This window comes from Staurois parvus, unplaced genomic scaffold, assembly GCF_062004578.1.
Source record: "Staurois parvus isolate SC_StPar_1 unplaced genomic scaffold, SC_StPar_1.0 ptg000439l, whole genome shotgun sequence".
Lineage (NCBI taxonomy): Eukaryota > Metazoa > Chordata > Amphibia > Anura > Ranidae > Staurois > Staurois parvus.
Genome location: NW_028318235.1, coordinates 327,520 through 352,684, shown reverse-complemented (window position 1 = coordinate 352,684; position 25,165 = coordinate 327,520). Strand labels below are relative to the sequence as shown.

General features: G+C 46.8%; 1 protein-coding gene across 5 annotated transcripts in view; it reads right to left on the bottom strand.

Annotated features, from left to right (window-relative positions):
* The window catches only part of SEMA6B (semaphorin 6B), a 1,127,599-nt gene that overhangs the window by 1,065,213 nt on the left and 37,221 nt on the right, over positions 1 to 25,165 (bottom strand). The gene's annotated exons all lie outside the window — the stretch shown is intronic.

Below are 25,165 nucleotides of genomic sequence, written 5' to 3'. Positions count from 1 at the left end.
ACTGCTGAACATAAGCATGTGAACACCAAGCAGCTTGGTGAAAATGGATCAACTGTTGGAGCAATTGTTAGAAAATGGAAGAGGCTAAAGACGACTGTCAGTCTCCCTCTGTCAAGGTCCTACCTTTCCTCAGACCTTGTGCTGCTCCATGTGCTGGCATCCATCTTAGGTGTCTGCAAAGCATTGTGGGATCCTTTATGCTTTCAGCCCTCTGCGGCTCCTCCCCCAGGAGGTGGCGGTTTATCACATATAAGTCTGCTGTTTGTGGCTGTCCATTGCATTCGTGTCCTCTCTGTTGCAAAATAGAAAGCTCCTGTTTAGCTACTCATTGCTTTCCTAGATACTGACTCAGCTTTGGCTAAGACTCCTCCTGGCTTCTGATCCCGGCTCTAGCGACCATTCTTCTTGGCTCCTGATCCCTGCTCTGGCGACGATTCTTCCTGGCTCCTGATCCCGGCTCTGGCTACTATTCTTCCTGGCTCTTGACCCCGGCTTTGGCTACGATTTCCGCTGTTGGACTTGCATAGACTCTTGTCTTATTTTTATATTAATAAACCTACCTTTAATTGCACCTCCTTGTGTGTCTGGCTCTTCGCTCCCTGACACTACACGAATGCCATGAATCCTGACGATGCAGGTACACCCCCGCTCCCTATGTTGGTTGCCAGACTAGATCAGCAGGATCTCTTGTTGGATCAGTTCGCTCAGGCATTGCAGGCGCTGCTTGCACGCACAGCGCACCTTGCTCCTGGTGCTATTAGGCCGGTTGTCACTCCTGTGGTCGCTCCCGTTGTTGCTCCAGTTGTTGCGCCTACCTCCGCATCTGCTGCCGCACCTGCGGTGCCCAGAGGTATTACTGGTTCAGCCCCCCTTCCACAGCGCTTTGGGGGTGAACCGAGTCAGTTGCGGGGTTTCCTTAACCAAGTGGGCATATATTTTGAATTGATACCCCACGCTTTTCCTACTGAGAGGTCAAAGGTGGGCTTCCTAATCTCGCTGCTCTCGGACAAGGCCTTGGCCTGGGCAAATCCCTTATGGGAGAACAATAACCCTGTGATTCACGAGTTTGCCGGTTTTGTTGCCTCCTTCCGTACGGTATTTGATGTGCCTGCTCGCTCCGCCTCTGCTGCTAAGCTGCTCATGTCCATGCATCAGGGTTCACGAACCGTTGCCAAGTACGCCATAGAATTTCGTACCCTGGCGGCAGAGGTGGGTTGGAACAATTAGGCTCTGGTGGCTGCTTTCTCTCATGGTCTCTCAGATGCGTTGAAGGACGAGATTGCAGCCAAAGAACTGCCTGTGGAGCTCGAAGCACTCATTTCCTTCCTAATCCTGATTGACACCAGGCTCAGGGAGAGGCCTTCACTTAAGGAGCGTCTGCGGAGGCCTCCTAACCGATTGGCGCCTATGTTTTCTGTCCCACCCGTTCCTCCCTCTCCTCCCACACCTCCTGGGAATGGTTTGTCTGGCGGTGAGCCCATGCAGCTGGGGTTTGCTCGCCTTTCCGAGGGGGAGCGGGCCTCTCGGCGTCGGGAGGGTCGCTGCCTGTACTGTGGTCTCGGTGGGCATTTTCAGCAGTCCTGTCCGGTCCGTCCGGGAAACGCTCGCACCTGAGATCCTGTCGGGGGCAGATCTTGGGTGGAGTTTCCTCGTCCCCGGTTTCCCGCAAAGATAAACCGCTAATCACCGTTGTCCTCTCCTGGGCGGAAGGCTCGGTGACGGCCCAGGCATTGGTAGACTCTGGTGCTGGCGGGTTGTTTATGGACAGTTCGTTTGCTGCCCAGTACTCCATTGCTCTGCAGGATCGAGTTACTCCATTGGTCCTCGAGGCGATAGATGGCAGGCCCCTGCAAATGCCACAGGTTACCCACGAGACCCTGCCGGTGGAAGTAGCTATTGGGGCTGTTCACGGGGAGTTGGCCTGTTTCCAGGTAATTTCTTCCCCGCACTACTCCGTGGTTTTGGGATATCCCTGGCTTCAGAAGCACAATCCGACCTTTTATTGGAGGTAGGCCGAGATTCTCTCGTGGTCTCCACAGTGTGGGGCCGGTTGCATCCGTGGACCTGTTAAGGTGTTGTGTGCCTCCTCGGACTCTGTGTTGCCCACTGACTATGGGGAGTACCTGGACGTGTTTGACAAGGTGCGCGCCGGTGCTCTGCCTCCTCATTGTCCATACGATTGTGCCATAACCTTACAACCCGGTGCCACTCCTCCGCGTGGCAGGGTGTATCCTCTTTCGGTTGCGGAGAATCAGGCCATGGAGGAGTACGTTGCGGATGCGCTTTCCCGGGGGCACATTCGCAAGTCTACTTCTCCAGCAGGAGCTGGCTTTTTCTTCGTGAAATAGAAGGGCGGTGAATTGAGGCCTTGCATTGATTTTAGGGTTCTCAATCGAATCACGATTAAGAATGCTTCCCCAATTCCGTTGATAACCGAGTTGTTCGACCGCCTCAAGGGAGCAACGGTCTTTACTAAACTAGACCTTAGGGCTGCGTACAACCTCGTACGGATCATGGAGGGCGACGAGTGGAAGACCGCGTTCAACACTAGAACCGGCCACTATGAATCCCTGGTTATGCCCTTCGGGTTGTGTAAAGCGCCCGTGGTCTTTCAGGAGTTCATTAATGATGCCTTTCGTGACTTGTTGCAGCAGTGCGTGGTGGTTTACTTGGACGACATCCTGGTTTACTCTGCGTCCATGGAGTCTCATATCCAGGATGTTAAGCGAGTGCTGCAACGATTACGTGAGAACGAGCTTTTCTGTAAGCTCGAGAAGTGTGAATTTTACTGATCCCAGGTTGCCTTTTTGGGCTACATCATTTCCGCTGTGGGATTTTCCATGGACCCTCAGAAGGTTTCGGCGGTTCTGCAGTGGCCTCGTCCCAGTGGTTTTCGGTCCATTCAGCGCTTTTTGGGATTCGCCAACTATTATCGGAAGTTTATCAGGAACTTCCCCACGCTGGCCAAGCCTCTCTCAGATCTGACCAAGAAGGGCAGTAATCCCCACGAGTGGTCATCTGAGGCCATCTTAGCTTTCGAAGCTCTGAAATCCGCCTTCGCTTCGACTCCGATACGGTCTCATCCCAATCCTGGGTTGCCTTTTGTCCTCGAGGTTGATGCATTTGAGACGGGAGTAGGCGCCCTCCTGTCTCAGCGCCGGTCGCCTGATGGACCCTCACTTCCCTGTGGGTTCTACTCCAGGAAGCTTTCCTCCACAGAATGCAACAACCAGATTGGAGACAGGGAGTTGCTGGCCATTATTCAGGCTCTCAAGGAATGCAGGCACCTGCTCGAGGGTTCTGCGGTTCCGGTTCTCATTCCCACTGACCACAAGAACCTGACGTATCTCTTGGAAGCTAAGAGGTTGATGCCCCATCAGGCCAGATGGGCTCTGTTCTCGTCGCGTTTTAACTATGTGGTCTCCTATTCGCCTGGCTCCAAGAATGTCAGGGTTGATGCCTTGTCGCGGCAATACTCTGAGCTGTCCAGGGAGGACTCTGAGCCGACCTCGGTCATACCTCCGGATCAGATCCTGGCTGCCATTCGTACCAGCCTGACTTCTCCCCTTGGGGAGCAGATTTTTGCAGCTCAAACTGATGCTCCCTCTGAGAGACCGGCTGGTAGATGTTTCGTAACTGAGGGATTGCGCACCCGCTTCCTGCGTACCTACCATAATTCCAAGACCGCCGGTCATCCAGGGAAGAACCAGTTGTCCTGGATCGTTTCTTGTTTATTCTGGTGGCCATCTCTCCATTCCGACATCGCCTCATATGTAGCGGCATGTTCTGTCTGTGCCCAGAATAAATCTCCTCGGCATCTTCCATTGGGCCTTCTGCAACCCATTCCCAATGGTAAGCGTCCCTGGTCACACCTGGGCATGGATTTTATTGTAGACCTCCCTGCGTCTCGAGGCCATACGGTCATTCTTATGGTCATTGATCGTTTCTCCAAGATGTGCCATTGTGTTCCGTTCAAGAAAATGCCGACTGCGCAAGAACTGGCTACGGTTTTCGCCAGGGAGATCTTTCGCTTGCATGGGTTGCCTAAGGTGATTGTCTCGGACCGTGGGAGCCAGTTTGTGTCCAGGTTCTGGCGCGCATTCTGCTCCCAGTTGGGTATCAAGCTTTCCTTCTCTTCGGCCTACCACTCGCAGTCCAATGGGGCTGCGGAGCGTTCCAACCAAGCCCTGGAACAATTCCTTCGCTGCTATATCTCTGACCATCAAGACAATTGGGTCGATCTCCTGCCATGGGCAGAGTTTGCGAGGAACTCGGCTGTCAACTCCTCCTCCGGGATGTCTCCCTTCATGGCCAACTATGGGTTCCAACCCGCTGTATTGCCTGAGTTGTTCTCGCCACAGGACATTGTGGCTGTGAATAACCATCTTGCTGCCCTGCATTCCTCGTGGGGGAAGATCCAGAGGTCCTTGAAGGACTCAGCTCAGCGCCAGAAGCTCCAAGCTGATCGTAGATGGTTGCCCGCTCCTTCATACCAGGTCGGAGATTGGGTGTGGTTGTCCACTCGTAACCTCAATCTTCGGGTGCCCGCACCGAAACTGGCTCCCCGTTTTGTTGGTCCTTTCCGCATCCTCCGCAGGGTGAACCCGGTTGCCTATGCCCTTGCTCTTCCTTCTGGGATGCATATCTCCAATGTCTTCCACGTATCCCTGTTGAAGCCTCTGGTCTGTAATCGCTTTACTTCCTCTCCGCCTCGGCCTCGTCCTATCCGGGTCGATGGTCATGAGGAGTATGAGGTGAGCCGCATCCTGGACTCTCGGTTGGTCCGTGGTCAGGTGCAGTTCCTGGTCCATTGGCATGGTTATGGTCCCGAGGAGCGTTCCTGGGTTCCTTTCATGGATGTTCATGCTCCTGCCCTCCTCCGCGCTTTTCACGCCCGCTTTCCACAGAAGCCTTATGTTGAGCCGCGGAGGGGGAGGGGCCCTTGAGGAGGTACTGTCAAGGTCCTACCTTTCCTCAGACCTTGTGCTGCTCCATGTGCTGGCATCCATCTTAGGTGTCTGCAAAGCATTGTGGGATCCTTTATGCTTTCTGCCCTCTGCGGCTCCTCACCCAGGAGGTGGTGGCTTATCACACATAAGTCTGCTGTTTTTGGCTGTCCATTGCATTCGTGTCCTGTCTGTTGCACAACAGAAAGCTCCTGTTTAGTTACTCATTGCTTTCCTGGATACCGACTCGGCTTTGGCTAATACTCCTCCTGGCTTCTGACCCAGGCTCTGGCGACCATTCTTCCTGGCTCCTGATCCCGGCTCTGGCGATGATTCTTCCTGGCTCTTGACCCCGGCTTTGGCTACGATTTCCGCTGTTGGACTTGCATAGACTCTTGTCTTATTTTTATATTAATAAACCTACTTTTAATTGCACCTCCTTGCGTGTCTGGCTCCTCGCTCCCTGACACCCTCGGACTGGGGCTCCATGCAAGATCTCACCTCGTGGGGTATCACTGATGATAAGAAAGGTGAGGAATCAGCCCAGAACTACAAGGGAGGAGCTGGTCAATAACATGAAGAGAGCAGGGACCACAGTTTCAAAGGTCACTGTCGGTAAAACACTACGCCATCATGGTTTCAAATCATGCATTGCACGGAAGGTTCCCCTGCTCAAGTCATCACATGTCCAGGCCCGTCTGAAGTTTGCCAATGACCATCTGGATGATCCAGAGGAGGCATGGGAGAAAGTCATGTGGTCAGATGAGACCAAAGTAGAACTTTTTGTTCTAAACTTCACTCGTCGTGTTTGGAGGAAAAAGAAGGATAAGTTGCATCCCAAGAACACCATCCCTACTGTGAAGCATGGGGGTGGTAACATCATGCTTTGGGGGTGCTTTTCTGCGAAGGGGACAGGACGACTGCACTGTATTAAGGAGAGGATGAATGGGGCCATTTATTGTGAGATTTTGAGCAACAACCTCCTTCCCTCAGTCAGAGCATTGAAGATGGGTTGTGGCTGGGTCTTCCAAAATGACAACGACCCGAAGCACACAGCCAGGATAACCAAGGAGTGGCTCCATAAGAAGCATATCAAGGTTCTGGAGTGGACTAGTCAGTCTCCAGACCTAAATCCAATAGAACATATTTGGAGGGAGCTGAAACTCTGTGTTGCTCAGCGACAGCCCCGAGACCTGACAGATCTAGAGGAGATCTGTGTGGAGGAGTGGGCCAAAATCCCTGTTGCAGTGTGTGCAAACCTGGTCAAGAACTACAGGAAATGTTTGACCTCTGTAATTGCAAATAAAGGCTTCTGTACCAAATATTAACACTGTTTTTCTCAGGTGTTCAAATACTTATGTTCAGCAGTGCAAGACAAATTCTTTAAAAATCATACAATGTGATTTCCTGAATTGTTTTTTAAATTCTGTCTCTCAGAGTGGGAATGCACCTACAATGTGAATTTCAGACCCCTCCATGATTTCTAAGTGGGAGAACTTGCAAAATCTCAGGGTGTTTAAATACTTCTGTTCCGCACTGTATGTCGGCAGTCTCTAATTGTCTCCTGTACTATGTCGGCAGTCTCTGGTCATCTCCTGTACTATGTCCGCAGTCTCTGATCATCTCCTGTAGTATGCCCGCAGTATCTGGTCATCTCCTGTACTATGCCCGCAGTCTCTGGTCATCTCCTGTAAAATGTCCACAGTCTCTGGTCATCTCCTGTAGTACATCTGCAGTCTCTGGTCATCTCCTGTAGTACATCCGCAGTCTCTGGTCATTTCCTGTACTATGTCTGCAGTCCATTGGTTCAGAATATTTTTTTTCTTGTTTTCCTCCTCTAAAACCTAGGTGTGTATTATGGTCAGGTGCAATTTAGAGTAATTTAAAATTTCTAAAAGAGACAAAAGAATGGCATTTTGGCAAAAGAGAGGGGATGGAAATATGAGGTTGTTGAATATAGAGAAGGCGATCCGAATGCTGGAAATTGAGTTTTTACAAACAACCTGAGCCAAATGTTCTATTCTGATCATGAAAAGAAGTGGTGACAAGAGGCAGCCCTGTTTTGTACCATTAGAAATTGCGAAAGAGCCAGAAAGAGAGCTGTATTAGTATACAGCTCTCTTTCTGGCTCTTTCGCAATTTCTAATGGCGGAGACAAGTTAGTAAGCAGGGGGCCGTTGGCTATCGTTACAAATTGTGAAGCAGTCAGAAAGAGAGCTGTTTACTAAATTGGAGGCTGTCGGGCGAGCGTATTAGGACATAACTTTACTAGTGAAAGTCTGACCTAGACCAATTTGTTCTAAAGACAGTTGTAGGAACCTCCAACTCACACTATCCAAGGCTTTTTCGGCATCAAAGGAGAGGAGGCAAGCTTTCAAGTTATGTTTGCGGATATATGAAATGAAGTGGAGGATCTTAGTAGTGTTGTCCATGGCCTCTCTGCCAGGGACAAAACCTACCTGACCACAGTAAATAAAGTTGGGAAAAAGCAGAGATAACCAGTTAGCCAGCATCTTAGCATAACTTTTAAGTCCAAATTAAGAAGAGAAATATGTTGACAGCTACTACAAAGAGAGGGGTCCTTAGCAGGCTTAGGGATAATAGATATGTTGGCAGCCAATAATTGCTGGGATGGAAAATTACAGTTGTGGCCAAAATTATTCAACCCCCAATGCTGTAAAGGGGTTTAGGGACTATAGTGTACATTTGGAATTGTATTCAGAATCAAATCCTACAAGGACGTTGTAACTACCCAAATGCAACTAAAATGACATCAATTGTTTATGTAATACAGTAGTAAATGGTTCTTATGTGGTTTCTTCATTGCCACAATTATTCAACCCCTTAAAGACTACCACTCTGAAGAACAGAGGTTCATACAGGTGCTTTCCATCAGGTATTGAAAACACCTGTGGATGTCACCGAGCAGCAATCAAGCATAATAAGCACCAATTAGGCAGCTTTAAAATGACTGTGATACTCAGCTCCTTCTAGACATTTACTGGTGTGGTTACAAACATGGTGAAGGCAAGAGAATGGTCCAGGAAGACAAGAGAAGAGGTGATTTCTCTTCACAGGAAGGGCAATGGCTATAAGAAGATTGCAAAGATGTTAAACATACCAAGAGACACCTTAGGAAGCATCATTCGCAAATTCAAGGCAAAGGGCACTGTTGAAACGCTACCTGGTCGTGGCAGAAAGAAGATGCTGACTTCGACTGCTGTGCGCTACCTGAAGCGTAGAGTGGAGAGAAGTCCCCGTGTGACTGCTGAGGAACTGAGAAAAGATTTGTCAGATGTGGGTACAGAAGTTTCAGCCCAGACAATAAGACGCACACTGCGTAATGAAGGCCTCCGTGCCAGAACTCCCAGGCGTACCCCCTTGCTGTCTCCAAAGAATAAGAAGAGTCGACTGCAGTATGCCAAAAGCCATGTGGACAAACCACAAAAGTTGTGGGATAGTGTTCTGTGGACTGATGAAACAAAATTAGAACTGTTTGGGCCCATGGATCAACGCTATGTTTGGAGGAGGAAGAACAAGGCCTATGATGAAAAGAACACCTTGCCTACTGTGAAGCATGGTGGAGGGTCAATCATGCTTTGGGGCTGTTTTGCTTCTGCAGGTACAGGGAAGCTTCAGCGTGTGCAAGGTACCATGAATTCTCTTCAGTACCAGGAGATATTGGATGGAAACGTGATGCAGTCCGTCACACACCTGAGGCTTGGGAGACGTTGGACCTTTCAACAGGACAATGATCCCAAGCATACCTCCAAGTCCACTAGAGCATGGTTGCAGAGGAAAGGCTGGAACATTTTGGAGTGGCCATCGCAGTCACCAGACTTAAATCCGATTGAGAACCTCTGGTGGGACTTAAAGAAAGCAGTTGCAGTGCGCAAGCCTAAGAATGTGACTGAACTGGAGGCCTTTGCCCATGAAGAATGGGCGAAGATACCCGTAGATCGCTGCAAGACACTTGTGTCAAGCTATGCTTCACGTTTAAAAGCTGTTATAACTGTAAAAGGATGCTGTACTAAGTACTAAGATTGAATGTCACTTGGGGGTTGAATAAAACTGATAATGCTGTGAGCACAGAAAAGACATTTGTGGTTATTTCATTATAACTGTTATGTTATATTTGTCTGACCTACAAGTGCCTCTTTAATGTAAATGTAAGCAAGATGACTGAATGATCAAAAGCAATGTCAAACTGGCCAAAACACTCAATTTCAGTGGGGGTTGAATAATTTTGGCCACAACTGTATAATCATTAATGGAGTTAAAGGCCATCCACATACTCGGAGCTAAGCGGGGAGTAAAGCCATCCGCCCTGGGCACTTGCCCAATTTCAGGCCTTTGATAGTACACAGGAATTTCATTTCAGAAAGAGGTTCATCCTAGGTGGAAGAGCTGGATCATTAATATACTGTAACATGGCTTCAGCTTGTGAGACCGATTGCGAAGGAGAAGTGGGCAGAGACAAGTTATATAGAGAGGAAAAGTATTTACAAAAATTGTACTTAATACTGTGTGTTAAAGTGTCTTAACATTGTCAGAGGAGAGAAACAGAAGCAATACGACTACGAGGAGCTCTCAGGTGTAATACACCTGCCAGATGTTGACAACATTTGTTAGCTAACGAGTAATGAAGAATGCGAGCCTAATCCTGCACAGCAAGAGAGTGGGAATCAAGCATTCACAGAAGTTCCACGAACGTACTAGGGTCTAGATCACATTTATGAGAGGTTTCCAGGGATGAGATTTTAAGGAGAGGCCAAATCTCCCTAGCCTTGGCTTTTTTTAAGACAAGCCCCATGTTGTATAAAAGGACCATGTATAATGCATTCAAGAGATTCCCATTTAGTGACCCATTTGGTAGGATCAGGACAATGGTCCAGAGTAAAATTGTGAATAGCTTGAGTAATATCAGCTACACAAGAAGTATATTTCAACAAATTATTAAGAAGCTAATGAAAGCCACGTTATAGAACAGAGGGTGTCCCAGGGTGAAGTGTATGGGGGCATGATCTGCACACAAAAAGTGGCCAATGTTAGCTCGCAGAGGTAAGTATATAAGGAAACAGTCAATCCGACTATAAGAGTTGTGTGCCAATAAATGAAAGCTATAGTCTCTATAAGAGGGATGGAAAATACGCTTTCTCAAAGAGAGTTTTAGAAAGCAAAGTGGGAGAGATAGATGACTTACCCAAGGAAGTGTCTGCTGAAGTGGACATAAGCACATTGAAATCACAATCCACAATGAAACAGGGACCAGCGAAGTATGCCAACTTTGTCAGCACAGCCAAGAGAAAATGAAGCTGTTCCTGGTTGGGAGCATATATATACAGTCAGGTCCATAAATATTGGAACATCGACACAATTCTAACATTTGTGGCTCTATACACCACCACAATGTATTTGAAATGAACCAAACACGATGTGCTTTAACTGCAGACTGTCAGCTTTAATTTGAGGGTATTTACATCCAAATCAGGTGAACGGTGTAGGAATTACAACCGTTTGCATATGTGCCTCCCACTTGTTAAGGGACCAAAAGTAATGGGACAGAATAATAATCATAAATCAAACTTTCACTTTTTAATACTTGGTTGCAAATCCTTTGCAGTCAATTACAGCTTGAAGTCTGGAATGCACAGACATCTCCAGACTCTGGGTTTCATCCCTGGTGATTCTTTGCCAGGCCTCTACTGCAACTGTCTTCAGTTCCTGCTTGTTCTTGGGGCATTTTCCATTCAGTTTTGTCTTCACAAGTGAAATGCATGCTCAATCGGATTCAGGTCAGGTGATTGACTTGGCCATTGCATAACATTCCACTTCTTTCCCTTAAAAAACTCTTTGGTTGCTTTTGCAGTATGCTTTGGGTCATTGTCCATCTGCACTGTGAAGCTGCGTCCAATGAGTTCTGAAGCATTTGGCTGAATATGAGCAGATAATATTGCCCGAAACACTTCAGAATTCATCCTGCTGCTTTTGTCAGCAGTCACATCATCAATAAGTACAAGAGAACCAGTTCCATTGGCAGCCATACGTGTCCACACCATGACACTACCACCACCATGCTTCACTGATGAGGTGGTATGCTTAGGATCATGAGCAGTTCCTTTCCTTCTCCATACTCTTCTCTTCCCATCACTCTGGTACAAGTTGATCTTGGTCTCATCTATCCATAGGATGTTGTTCCAGAACTGGGAAGGCTTTTTTAGATGTCATTTGGCAAACTCTAATCTGGCCTTCCTGTTTTTGAGGCTCACCAATGGTTTACATCTTGTGGTGAACCCTCTGTATTTACTCTGGTGAAGTCTTCTCTTGATTGTTGACTTTGATACACATACACCTACCTCCTGGAGAGTGTTCTTGATCTGGTCAACTGTTGTTAAGGGTTTTCTTCACCAGGGAAAGAATTCTTCGGTCATCCACCACAGTTGTATTCCGTGGTCTTCTGGGTCTTTTGGTGTTGCTGAGCTCACCGGTGCGTTCCTTCTTTTTAAGCATGTTCCATACAGTTGTTTTGGCCACGCCTAATGTTTTTGCTATCTCTCTGATGGGTTTGTTTTGTTTTTTCAGCCTAATGATGGCTTGTTTCACTGATAGTGACAGCTCTTTGGATCTCATCTTGAGAGTTGACAGCAACAGATTCCAAATGCAAATAGCACACTTGAAATGAACTCTGGACTTTTATCTGCTCATTGTAATTGGGATAATGAGGGAATAACACACACCTGGCCATGGAACAGCTGAGAAGTCAATTGTCCCATTACTTTTGGTCCCTTAACAAGTGGGAGACACATATGCAAACTGTTGTAATTCCTACACCATCCACCTGATTTGGATGTAAATACCCTCAAATTAAAGCTGACAGTCTGCAGTTAAAGCACATCTTGTTCATTTCATTTCAAATCCATTGTGGTGGTGTATAGAGCCACAAATGTTAGAATTGTGTCGATGTCCCAATATTTATGGACCTGACTGTATTAGCCATTGTGAAAACAAAAGATTGGTATTTCAGCTTAAGAAAAATAAAATGCCTGAACATGGTGGCACAGGAGAGTGCGGAGTAGGCACTCTCCGACAGCCTCCCCTGCCTTCCATCCTCCCTAAGTGCCTGCGGTGATGAGGAGGATGCCTTCGAGAGACCTACCTGTGAGAGGAGGGGTCTCGGTGACAGAGTGTTGGCCCATGTGGGGAGAATTCTTCAGCTCCCTGCGGACTGTCGGCGTGATCCCAGACGGAGCATCAGCTTGCCGGGAGACAGAGTGACGCAGCCTGACCACATGGTCAGCCGCAGAGGAGTGCTGGGAGAAGGAGAAGCCGGCCGGCGTCTTAAGCTGACAGGGAGACGCCGGCTTGTTCCACAACTCGATCCCGGTGGAGGGGGGAGTGCAGGACAAGAAAAGGTACCCGGAGGTATCCCCCCAAGGAGCAGTCACAGACAGGAGAAACTCTGCACCAGAAGAAAAGGAAAAGGTAGCATGAAGCTGCCTCACAGAAGAAAGCAGAGGAGGGGAAGGTGAGTGAGAGCAGCTGGGCTAGTCTTGTGTATACTGCTCCAGGAACATTGTGTAAAGCTGAGAGAGGGGATTCCTAAGGGGTCGGATGATGTGGAGGAGAGAAGAGGCCTCGAAAATGATAATATATAATTAAAAAGAGCAGGGGGCCAAATTATTCCAAGCGTCTATCCTAGCACTTACCCTAGTGTCCAAAGAAGAGAAGAAAGTCTCACAGGCGGTATGAAAAACAAAAGGTGTTAAAGGAATTGGGACCAAGGGGTCCCAAACTGGTACGATTAAAAAATATACATCACAAGGGAACATGACCCCAGAAAGGCCCCAGGGAGCAAGTGAAAGAAGTGAAATGGAAATGAGAATGGAAAACAGTCCTAGACTATCCCTGGGAATGGTTAATAGTAGTCAACAAATGGCAGAGGAAATGGGGAGGGGGGAACTTGAAAAAGAACTACAAATGCCAAATAAAAAAGAGCTGGCAGAAATGTTTAAAAACCTGGAAAAATCAATAAAGCAAGAGATGGGGATAATACGGAAAGACCTGGGGCATTTGTTAACCAGAGTGGAAGAAAAGTTAAAAATCATGCCCAAACAATTTTAACTGTTAAAATTGGAAAAACGGACGAAAGACATAAGGAAGGAACAAAAAAAGTTGCTTTATAAGATGGAGGTTCAAGAAAACAGGGATAGGAGATGTAACCTTAGGATACGGGGGGTCCCAGAGAATTCATCAGGGGAAGACCTAAGGGGAACAACAAGTAAAATTTTAAACTCCATAATGGACAGATCTGTTTCAGAGATATTTAAACTGGACGGTGTCTTTAGAATAGGAAAGTTCCAGCAAGAAAGAAGGAAAAACCGAGAGATATAATTGTGCAATTCCAGAACTATGGGGATAAAGAAGAGATACGGAAAAAGATCAAAAGAAAAACAAGTATTAAGTATGGAGAAAAAAATATACAAATTATTGCTGATTTAACAGCTGGGACATGAGAGGGGGGGAGAAGAAGATCTCTGAAAACCTCTTTTAGAACAGATGAAAAAACAAAATGTACAATATACAGTGGGGCAAAAAAGTATTTAGTCAGCTACCAATTGTGCAAGTTCTCCCACTTAAAAAGATGAGAGAGGCCTGTAATTGGCATCATAGGTAGACCTCAACTATGAGAGACAAAATGAGAAAAAAAATCCAGACAATCACATTGGCTGATTTGGAAAGAATTTATTTGCAAATTATGGTGGAAAATAAGTATTTGGTCAATATGAAAAGTTCATCTCAATACTTTGTTGGCAATGACAGAGGTCAAACGTTTCCTGTAAGTCTTCACAAGGTTGGCACACACTGTTGCTGGTATGTTGGCCCATTCCTCCATGCAGATCTCCTCTAGAGCAGTGATGTTTTGGGGGTGTCGCTGGGCAACACGGACTTTCAACTCCCTCCAAAGGTTTTCTATGGGGTTGAGATCCAGAGACTGGCTAGCTACTCCAGGACCTTGAAATGCTTCTTACAAAGCCACTCCTTCATTGCCCGGGCGGTATGTTTGGGATCATTGTCATGTTGGAAGACCCAGCCACGTTTCATCTTCAATGCCCTTGCTGATGGAAGGAGGTTTGCACTCAAAATCTCACGATACATGGCCGCATTCATTCTGTCCTGTACATGGATCAGCCGTCCTGGACCCTTTGCAGAGAAACAGCCCCAAAGCATGATGTTGCCACCCCCATGCTTCACAGTAGGTATGGTGTTCTTTGGATGCAACTCAGCATTCTCTCTCCTCCAAACACAACGAGTTGTGTTTTTACCAAACAGTTCTATTTTGGTTTCATCTGACCATATGACATTCTCCCAATCCTCTTCTGGATCATCCAAATGCTCTCTAGCAAACTTCAGACGGGCCCGGACATGTACTGGCTTAAGCAGGGGGACACGTCTGGCACTGCAGGATCTGAGTCCCTGGCGGCGTAGTGTGTTATGATAGTAACCTTTGTTACGTTGGTCCCAGCTCTCTGCAGGTCATTCACTAGGTCCCCCCGTGTGGTCCTGGGATTTTTGCTCACCGTTCTTGTGATCATTTTGACCCCACGGGGTGAGATCTTGCGTGGAGCCCCAGATCTAGGGAGATTATCAGTGGTCTTGTATGTCTTCCATTTTCTAATTATTGCTCCCACAGTTGATTTGTTCACACCAAGCTGCTTGCCTATTGCAGATTCAGTCTTCCCAGCCTGGTGCAGGTCTACAATTTTGTTTCTGGTGTCCTTTGACAGCTCTTTGGTCTTCACCATAGTGGAATTTGGAGTGTGACTGTTTGAGGTTGTGGACAGGTGTCTTTTATATTGATAACAAGTTCAAACAGGTGCCATTGATACAGGTAATGAGTGCAGGACAGAGGAGCCTCTTAAAGAAGAAGGTACAGGTCTGTGAGAGCCAGAAATCTTGCTTGTTTGTAGGTGACCAAATACTTATTTTCCACCATAATTTGCAAATAAATTCTTTCCAAATCAGCCAATGTGATTGTCTGGATTTGTTTTCTCATTTTGTCTCTCATAGTTGAGGTCTACCTATGACGCCAATTACAGGCCTCTCTCATCTTTTTAAGTGGGAGAACTTGCACAATTGGTGGCTGACTAAATACTTTTTTTTCCCCACTGTAGATGGGGCTTCCCGGCATGTTTAATTGGATGGAAAAATGGAGTTACAGCATTTTTGAGATTTCCTGAAGACATGAGAGACTTCTGTGATAGACTTGACTTGCAGAAAATGGAGAGGTAGGTTTATACTCTGTGCTAGACGAGAAGATACAGCAATAAAGAGAAAAAGTGAGAGGAGACGAAGGGGAGGAGTGGAGGTAAAAGGATGGAGGAGATACAGTTTGTAACTTATAATGTAAATGGGTTAAATTGCCCAGGGAAGAGGTTCAGGTTGTTTAAGGAGTTACAACATAGATCATCTTCAGTGGTCTTTTTGCAGGAGACACACCTTAGGATAGAGACAAATATGAAGTTAAACTCTAGATACTATCCACTATGGTACTATGCAGATTCCCCAATTAGAAGAGCGAAGGGAGTAGCAATAGGGTTTGCAAAAAATATAAGGTTTGAATTGGAAGATAGAGTAACAGACCCTGAAGGGATATTTCTGTTTCTAAAGGGTAAACTACAAGAAATAGAGTGTACAGTAGCTAATATTTACTGTCCAAATAAGAAGCCGGAGATATTTTTGAAAAATGTATTAAAAGAACTGATGGATTTTAAAAAAGGTAGACTGATTGTGGCTGGAGATTTTAACATCTGTATGGATCCACAGGTGGATGCAACTTCTTCTGTGCAGAGAGAAGAGAGCAGGTCTCTGAGATCATTGAAGAGGCAGATATATGAGTACCAACTGGTGGATACATGGAGAATTAAACATATGAAGGATAGAGACTATACTTTCTTCTCACATGCACATGAGACATATTCGAGACTGGATTATATATTGTTAGAACATCGACTTATAGAGTGCTTGGTCAAAGTATAAATTGAAGTAACGTCAATATCAGATCATGCTCCTGTCACAATGAAATTAAGATGGGGAAGAGAGATGAAAGGGGGAATAGCATGAAGGTTGAATGAGACACTTCTCCTGGATCAAGAGACCGATCAAAAAATTGGGGAGGAAATTGAGCGATTTTTTGGGGAAAATGATACAGGAGATGTGTCGGTAGCTACACTATGGGAGGCTCACAAGGTTTAGATTAGAGGAATTCTTATTGCTATCGGGGCAAAAAAAAAAGGGAAAGGAGAGAAAAAATGAATGGGCTTCTAAAAGAAATATTTGATCTTGAACAAATACTTAAAAATAGAAAAACTAAAGAAATAATGCAGAAGATAATAAATAAGAAAGAAGAATTAAATAATTTGATGAAAGAAGAAAAGAGAAGAGTTTTTAATAAAATGATATGTGAGAGGTATAGATGCGGAGATAGGCCTAGAAAGTACCTAATGAGAGCCCTGAGGAAAAAAAAGAAAAGGAATTATATAGAAAAAATAAGAAATCCAAAGGGAGAACTGGTTCATTCAACTAAGGATATTGCTAAGGTGTTCAAAGAATATTATAGTAAACTGTACAATATTATCTCCCATAACTCTATAAAGAATGATGGAATAAGGAATATCGAAAAAAGACGGACATACTTAAGAAACGCAGGATTACCGAAATTAAGTGACATACAACTGAATGCCCTGAATCAGAAATAACGAAGGAAGAAATAAAAACAGCATTAAAAAGTACCATGGTAGGGAAAAGTCCGAGAACAGATGGGTACACTGTGAGGTATTATAAAAAATATAAAGAACTATTAGTACCCAAATTGAAGACATATATGAATGCACTGGGGGGAGAGATGGAAATGAGGCAAGAATTCCTACAAGCACATGTGGTTCTTATTCATAAAGAAGGAAAGGATGCCACGCAGTGTTCAAGTTATAGACCAATTTCATTACTGAACACAGATACTAAACTATATGCGAAGGTGCTAGCAAAAAGGCTGAAGGACTTAATGCCTGAGTGGATACATGGGGATCAGGTTGGGTTTGTCCCGGGGAGAGAGGGGAGAGACAATGGGTTGAGATCGCTACTGCTTATACAGAAAAGTAGAAAAGAGAAAGCCCTGGCGGTGTTGCTCTCGATAGATGCTGAAAAGGCATTTGACAGAGTGGATTGGGGATACATGATGGATACTCTAGCAGTATTAGGGTTGGGAGTTAGAATGAGAGAGTGGATAGGAAAGTTGTATAGTAGGCCCTGCGCCGCTATCATTGTCAATGGGGATAAATCAGAGCTTTTCGGGATGTCAACGGAACAAGACAGGGATGCCCATTGTCTCCATTATTGTATGTTTTGTCAATAGAATCTTTATTGTCTACAGTAAGGAAGAATATAGATATAAAGGGAATATGGATGGGAGACATAGAATATAAGGTGGCTGCTTATGCGGATGATCTGTTGTTTTATGTGGGGAACCCCAGGATAACATTGCCAAATTTAATGAAGACATTGAAGGAATATGGGGAGTTATCAAATCTAAAAATGAATCCAACAAAAACTGAGATATTAAATATAAACCTTCCAAATAGAGAAAAAGATAAGATACAAAAGGAATTCCCCTTCGTATGGCAAAAAAAAGAATTAAAATACTTGGGGATAAAACTCACGGTTTCTTATAAGAACCTATAAAAATTAAACTATATTCCATTGTTGAACGAGATTAAAGAGGAGTTAAGGAAATTAGGAGGGGGAAGCCTATCTTGGCTAGGACACGTAAACTTGATAAAAATGGTAATTGTTCCCAAAATCTTATATAAATTTCAAATGATTCCAATTAAGCTCCAAGAGGTATATTTTAAATCAATTAAAAAAATGATAAGATATATATGGAGGAACAGAAAACCTAGAATAAGTTATGAAACGTTGAGTAGGAATAAAGAGAAGGGTGGACTGGGAGTTACAGATTTTAAGAGATATTATAAATCGGTAATAATGGCAAGAATTTTTGATTGGACGCATAATTCAAAAGGGAAAAGCTGGGTTAAAATCGAGAATGTACTCAGTGGAACTAATTTGAGTAGGATTATATGGGTGCCTACACAATATAGAGGATTAGTGGGTAGTACAAGTGTATACACTTAAAATTTTTTAAGAGTTTGGGATATATTGCACAAACAGAAGGGTTGGGAATTTAATTTACTACTAATGCCACTAAGGAATACAGAGTTTTTCCCTCCAGGAAGGGAGGATATCACAGGAAAGTGGATTAAGAAGGAAGATGCACAATTAAGGGATATAATGGTGGGGGAGAAAATGGGATCACTTAAGGAATAAAAAACAAAAAAAGAAAGAAAAATAAAATGTCTGGCAGGGTCTATGATAGCATCAAAGAGTTTGGGGTGAAAGGATGTGTGAAAAGCAATGAATTCCCCTTTGGACTTGCATGTAGACAGGGCTATGGAATCATTTAGAAAAGAATCAATTGTGAACAACTTTATGAAAATAGTATAGAATTTGGCTCTGCTTTTCTGGTACATTAAACCCTCCATGGTTAAAGGAGGACAAAGCCAAAAAATGTTTATCTGCTATCATCTAATATAAGGTAAAATAGAATCAAAGCAGCAATAACCCCCAGGATCAGACTAGAGAAAACAGCAGAAAAAAAGAAAAGAACCCTGAAATGTAGACAAAAATCAAAAGAATAGCAAAGGATAGAGAATAATTAGCGTGCGCCATCTGCAGCAAGCATTGCTGGCCCAATATGAGCTTGGGCAAAATGGCAGAGAACTTGATGCAGAGAGGTGCCACCAGGTGGCAACATAATAACAATATAATAACAGAATAACCACATTTTAAAAAAAGATACTAGCAATCAGACAGTGCATAATCAATAACACTGAACAACCTAAGTGGGAAATGTAGTACGCATGGTGAGTCACTAGGCTCAGCATATGAAAGGAATAAAAAGAAAAAAGTATAAAATGTACAGACCCAGATGTTAAAGGATGGCTGGATATGCCTCATAAGCACGTATACATGGGGGAGAAAAAAAAAGGGGGGGGGGAAAGGAGAGTGCAAAGATAAGGAGGGGAGGTAGAAAAAACAAAAAGAGAGGTTACCCCACAACACAAAAAAAATTCTATCAAATCGTACACTACCCTTTCGCTGCCAGGTCCGTACACTGTACATACTTACAGCACTGCTTCCAGCTGCCCAGGTCTGTAAACTGTATGGACCTGCATTCTTCCTTCTACTATGAGCTTATAACAAAATTGTTCAGCAGACTCTGCTGAACAAACCAGTAGCCCTGATCAGCGTACGACAATCCACTGATCAGAGCTATTGACTGAAAATGTTACCCCCCCTTATCCGCCCCTGCTTCCACCCCAGACATTTCTCCCCTGCTTTGCCTACCTCCACATACCCTGCCATGGATAAAATTACTTCCCCACTGCCATTCTAATTCCCCCTACCCTCCTGCACTGTCCCCGCAGCACTGATACCCCCCCCCCCCTTTCCCTCCAGCACCAATCCCGCTGGCAATGATCGATAGTGGCTTCCTTGAAGCTGTCAGTTCCCTCTTTGCCCTCTGGACAGATTTAGGTGCTGCAGGAAGCAGAAAAATAAGACACACAAATCCAGTATTTGGGGGCTGTTCCACCCCCCTCACCCTCTCTGCAGTCTACCCCACCGCTCACCCAATCCTGGGGGCCTCCTCCATGCTGTGCAGCTGGCGACTCTCCGTCCTCCCCCCTCCCACCGGCTGCAGCTTCTGCTGGGGCAAACAGAACCCTCAGGATGGAGAGTGGTGTGTGAGGGAAGGAGAGGATGACTGGCAAACATGTGTTTACCAGCCCCCTTCCTTTCCTTGAATGGACATAGTGAGTGATCAGTACTGTGTCCATTCATCACTGAAGTATAATAAACAGTGTTTACTATACTTCAGTTTTGTCAATGAATAGGAGTCTCTATACAGACTCCTATTCATTCAAGTACAGTGCAGCTCGGGCTGCAGAGACTTTCTTCAGTCCCTTTCTCTGACTCAAAAAAGACATCAGGGGTCTGCTTAGACCTCTGGTATCTCACCAAAGCCCCCCCATCTCCTCCAAAAAAAAAGTGCAAAACATTGAAAAATTAAATGAAAAAAAAATGCAAATTAAAAAAAAAACAACACATAGAAAAGCCTTACTCACTACAGCATACGGCCTTGAAAGGCCGTGTTTACCTGCACAGTGGCGCACAGGTGTTCCGTGCATCCCTGTACAGGCAATCCCAATGATGTCATTTGGGATGTAGTTTCTGCATGAACACAGCTGTTGCTCCCAAACAGACATCCATGTGGGTCTGGGTGCATGTCCCTGAGCTCACAATGTCAGATTAACAGTAGCGGCTGTGGCCATGCAGCCAGTGCATCCCAATTGACATGAATGGGACTGCCTGCATGTGGGTAAACACAGCCTTCCATGGGCAAACACTTTAGTATGCCCTATGTGAACGAGGCCTAGGAATTTAGCAGGAATTTTGTAAGTTATATTGTGTTTGTCCACCAATATTGATTTGAATGTATTTTTGGTGAAAATAGTACTTTACTACCGTATACATTTGCACAACTATTGCGGGGCCTAAAAAAAAAAAAATCAGTAGCACTTTTTTTTATTCTACAGGTCATGTGCTTTCAGAAAATGTATGGTTTGAGGGGCAGGGCCGATGCTTCCACTAGGCAAACTAGGCAGCTGCCTAGGGTGCACTGCCACCTTGGAGTGCCTTGGCGCAGCGCAGGCCAGCACTCTCTCTGTGTGGGATGCCGCCACAGCATGAATGATCCTCCAGCTGAGGGGAGGGGTGGCAGAGGGGAGGAAGAAAGGACAGAGGAAGCTGCCGAGTGTCTTGGTCCAGTGTAGCAGCTGAGCTGCTGCTCCTTTCAGTGTTCCTCTCAGACTCAGTCCCTTACTGTAATCCGGCTGTGAAGGAAGGTATTGTCTGACTCTGATGTCTCATGTCTGTGTGAGTGTGACCCGGCCAGCTATCCATCACATGTGCAATATGTCAGTGAGTGATGACATCATCATGATGAGACAGCCTTCTCTTCTAGCACCTGATGATCTGTGTCAGTGTTGGTGGTGGTGTGTTGTGTTGTGTCAGATCTGTCACTATGTGGGATCGCTCAGTTCAGGTATTCTGTGTGTATGGGCTGGGCTGCCTGCTGTCACAGTGTTTTATCTCCACCCATTGCCTGGGGAATTCCAGCCTGTGATCTGTCAGAGTGTGGATCCATCAATCTTCACTCACTGCAACTGTGACCCTGCCACTGATACAGTTCATTAGTGACACTGATTTTGTCTTTAATATTGTTTGCTGGTGGCATCTTATGGCACTTATTTTTGCAAATTAAAAGAAATTTAGCAGTTATATGATTTGTTTACTTAATATTTTCTACTGTTTTATTTATTTATTGGGGGGAAGTAGATGGTCTTGCTTAGAGCAAAAAATATTCTAGCACTGGCCCTGTTGAGTGGGCTTTTACAAACTCTGAAAGCTGTATGTGAAAAATGATAACCTTAGATTTTTGTAGTAAATTGTTTTAACTTACAGTTTTGCACTAATGTACAAATATTTGTAATTTAATAATTCAACAAAGTTTTAGCCTTTATATTTAATAGACATTTAGCAGGAATTGTGTAAGTTTTGCCATGTATGTATCCACTAATAATGATTTTAGTGTATTTTTTGAAAAAAATAGCAAATTGATAAACATTTGGGAGGTGTTTTATAAACTCTGAAAGCTGTACGGGAAAAATAAAAAACAATAGTCAAACTGCAAAAATGGTCTGGCCACCTGAGTTTAAAAGTGGAGCGCAGGGCCTGGCAGTGCTGAAGTAATAATAAAAAGGTATCAGTAGGCATTATGCAGTGCAGCATTATACAATAGCAAATAATTAAGGTAGAGCACTTCCAAATGAATAACAGAAAAAAAAGAGAAAATAACCAGGAAACATCCATTGTGAATTGGGCCCAGGGGCCCATAACCAAAACAGCAGAAGAAAAAGTCTGGGGGGATTTGGGGAGGAGAAGGGAGATTTGGAGGTGTCTGAAGAGGAGAGGGGGAGTCTGGAGGGAAGCTCTGAAGAGGAGAGGGGGAGTCTGGAGGGGGCTGAGGAGGAGGTAGGGGGGTCTGGGAAGAAGGGAGGAGAGGGAGGTCTGAAGAGAAGAGAGGCCTTCGGGTCCTGAGGAGGAGAGGGGAGTATGAGGAGGTAAGGGGAGGTATGGGGGGATCTGAAGAGTAGAGGAGCGGCCTGGGGGGATCTGGAGAAAAGGGAGGTCTGAGGAGGAGAGGGGAGGTCTGTGGGGTCTGAAGAGGAGAGGGGGAGTCTGGGGGTGGGGTCTGATGAGGAAAGGGAGAGTCTGGGAGAGGGGTGTCTGAGGAGGAGGGTCGGAGAAGTAGAGGGGTGATCTGGGGGGAAAAGGGAGGTTTTGGGAGGTCTGAGGAGAGGAGGGGAGGTCTGTGGGGTCTGAAGAGGAGAGAGGAAGTCGGGGGGGGGGAATCTGATGAGGAGAGAGAGAGTCTGGGGAGGGGGGGGTCTGAGGAATAGGGGGAAGTCTGGATGGTCTGAGAAGAGGGGAGGTTTGAGTAGAGGGTTGAAGTAGAGAGGGGAGTCTAAGGAAGGGGGGGGGGTCTGAGCAGGAAAAGGAAGGTTTGGGAGGATCTCAGGAGGAGAGGGAAGTCTTAGGAGAGGAGGGGTCTGAAGAGGTGAGGAGGAGTCTGAGACAGAGAGGGGTGATCTGGAGGGTCTGAGGAGGAGAGGGGAGGTTTTGATGGGGGGGGGTCTGAGGAGAAGAGCGGTCAGAGGAGGAGGGGGGTCTGAGAGGAGAGGAGGTCTGGGAGGGGGAGGGGGGGTCTTGTCTAAGGAGAGCGGAGATCTGGGGGGTCTGATGAGGAGAGGATTGGTCTGGGAGTGGGTGTTTGAGGATGAGATGGGCGTCTGAGGGAGAGAGAGGGGAGGTCTGGGGGTCTGAGGAGGAAAGGGGAGTCTGGGAGGGGGGATCAGAGGAGAAGAGGGGAGGTCTGGAGGGTCTGAGAAGGAGAGAGGAGTCTGCAAAGGAGGATCTGAGGAGGAAACGGGAGGTCTGGGGGGGGTATGAGGAAAAGATGGGAGATCTGGAGAGAAGAGGGGAGGTATGGTGGGTCTGAGGAGGAGAGGGGGGTCTGAGAAGGAGAGGGAGTTTCTGGGAGGTTTGAAGAGGAGAGAGGGGAGGTCTGGAGGGTCTGAAGAGAGGGGTTTCTGAGGAGGAGAGGGGCAGTCTGGAGGGGGTCTGATGAGAAGAGGAAGGGTCTAAGAAGGAGAGAGGGATGTGAGGAGGAAAGAGGGGAAGTCTGGGGGGTCTGAGGAGGAGAAGGGGAGTCTAAGGAGAGGGGGGTCTGAAGTCGAGAGGGATGTTCTAGGGGGGTTTGTAGAGGAGAGAGGGGAAGTCTGGAGGGTCTTAGGAGGAGAGGGGGGACTGAGAAGGAGAGGGGCAGTCTGAAGGAGGGTCTAAGAAGGAGAGAGGGATGTGAAAAAGAAAAAGGGGAAGTCTGAGGGGTCTAAAGAGGAACAGGGGAGTCTGAGGAGAGGGAGGTCTGGAGGGTTCTGAGGAGGAAATGAGCGGTCTTGGGGGGAGTCTGAGGAGGAAAGGTGAGGTCTGGAGGGATTGAAGGGAGGTTTGGAGGGGTCTGAGGAGGAGAGGAGGGGTCAGAGGAGAAGGGAGGATTGGGGGGGGGGTCTGAGGAGGAAAAGAGGGGTCACAGGAGGAGAGGGGAAGTCTGCGGGGTCTGAGGAGAAGGGAGGTCTGGAAAAAGAACAAAAAAAAGATGTCTGGGCAGGGGGGGGGGGATTTAGGAGAGAAGAAGGATCTGAGGAGCAGAGGGTAAGTCTTGAGGGTCTGAGAAAATGGGAGGTTTCTGAGGAGATAGGAGGTCTGTGGGGGGGTTAAGGATGAGAGGGGAGGTCTGAGGAGAAGAGGGAAGGTCAGGGGAGGAGAAGGGAGGTCAGGAGAGGGGAGGGGGTCTGAACAATAGAGAAGAAGAGGGGAGTTTTGGGGGGGTCTGAGGAGATGGGAGGTCTGTGGGGGGGGCTGAGGAGAGGGGGGTCTGACAAAAAGAGAGGAGAAGTCTCAGGGGTCTAAGAAGAGGGAGTGTGAAGAGAGGGGAGGTCTGGGGTGTGAGGAGGAGAGGGGAGTCTGCGAGGGATCTGAGGAGGAGAGGGGCGGTCTGGGCAGTCTGAGGAGGAGAGGGGTTGCCTGAGGAAGAGAGGGGAGGACTGAGGGGTCTGAGGAGGAGGGGGGTGGTCTGGGGGCATGAGGAGGAGAGGGGAAGTCTGGGGAATCTAAGGAGGAAAGGGGCAGTCTGGAGGGGGGGTCTGAGGAAGAGAGGGAGGGTCTAAGAAGGAAAGAGGGATGTAAGGAGGAAAGAGGGGAAGTCTTGGGTGTCTGAGAAGGAGAGAGGAATCTGAGGAGGAGAGGGGTTTGAGGAGGAGAGGGGATCTGAGGAGGAGTAGAAGAGTGTCTGAGGAGGAGAGAGGGGTTGGAAGGGGGTGGGAAGAAAGGTGGGGTCTAAGTAGGAGAGGGGGGTCTGAGGAGGAGAGAGGTGGTCTGAGGAGGAGAGAGGGGGTCTGGACAGGAGAGAGGCGGCGGTCTTAGAAGACGGGGAAGTCTAAGGAGCTGGGAAGCGGTCTGGGGGGAGGTCTGAATAGGAAAGAGGGAGGTCTGGGGGGGTCTGAGGAGGAGAGAGGGAGGTCTGGAGGGGATCTGAGGAGGAGAGCAGGGCTCTGAGGAGGAGAGAGGAGGTCTGAGGAGATAGGGATCTTGTAGGGTCTGAGGAAGGGAGGGGGGTCTGAGGGGAGAGAGGGGTCTGAAGAGGAGAAGAGCGGTCTTGGGGGGGGGGGGGGTCTGAGGAGGAGAGGGGGTTTGAGGAGGAGAGAGGGATCTGAGGAGGAGAAGAAAGTCTGGGGGGGTCTGAAGAGGAGAGAGGAGTCTGAGGTGAGGGGGTCTGAGAAGGAGAGGGGGGCTGAGGAGGAGAGCAGGGTCTGAGGAGCAAAGAGTAGGCTGAGAAGAGGGGGGGTCTGAGGGGGTATGAGAAGGAGAGGGGGGTCTGAGGAGGAGAGAAGGGCTGAGGAAGAGAGGGGGTCTGAGGAGGAGAG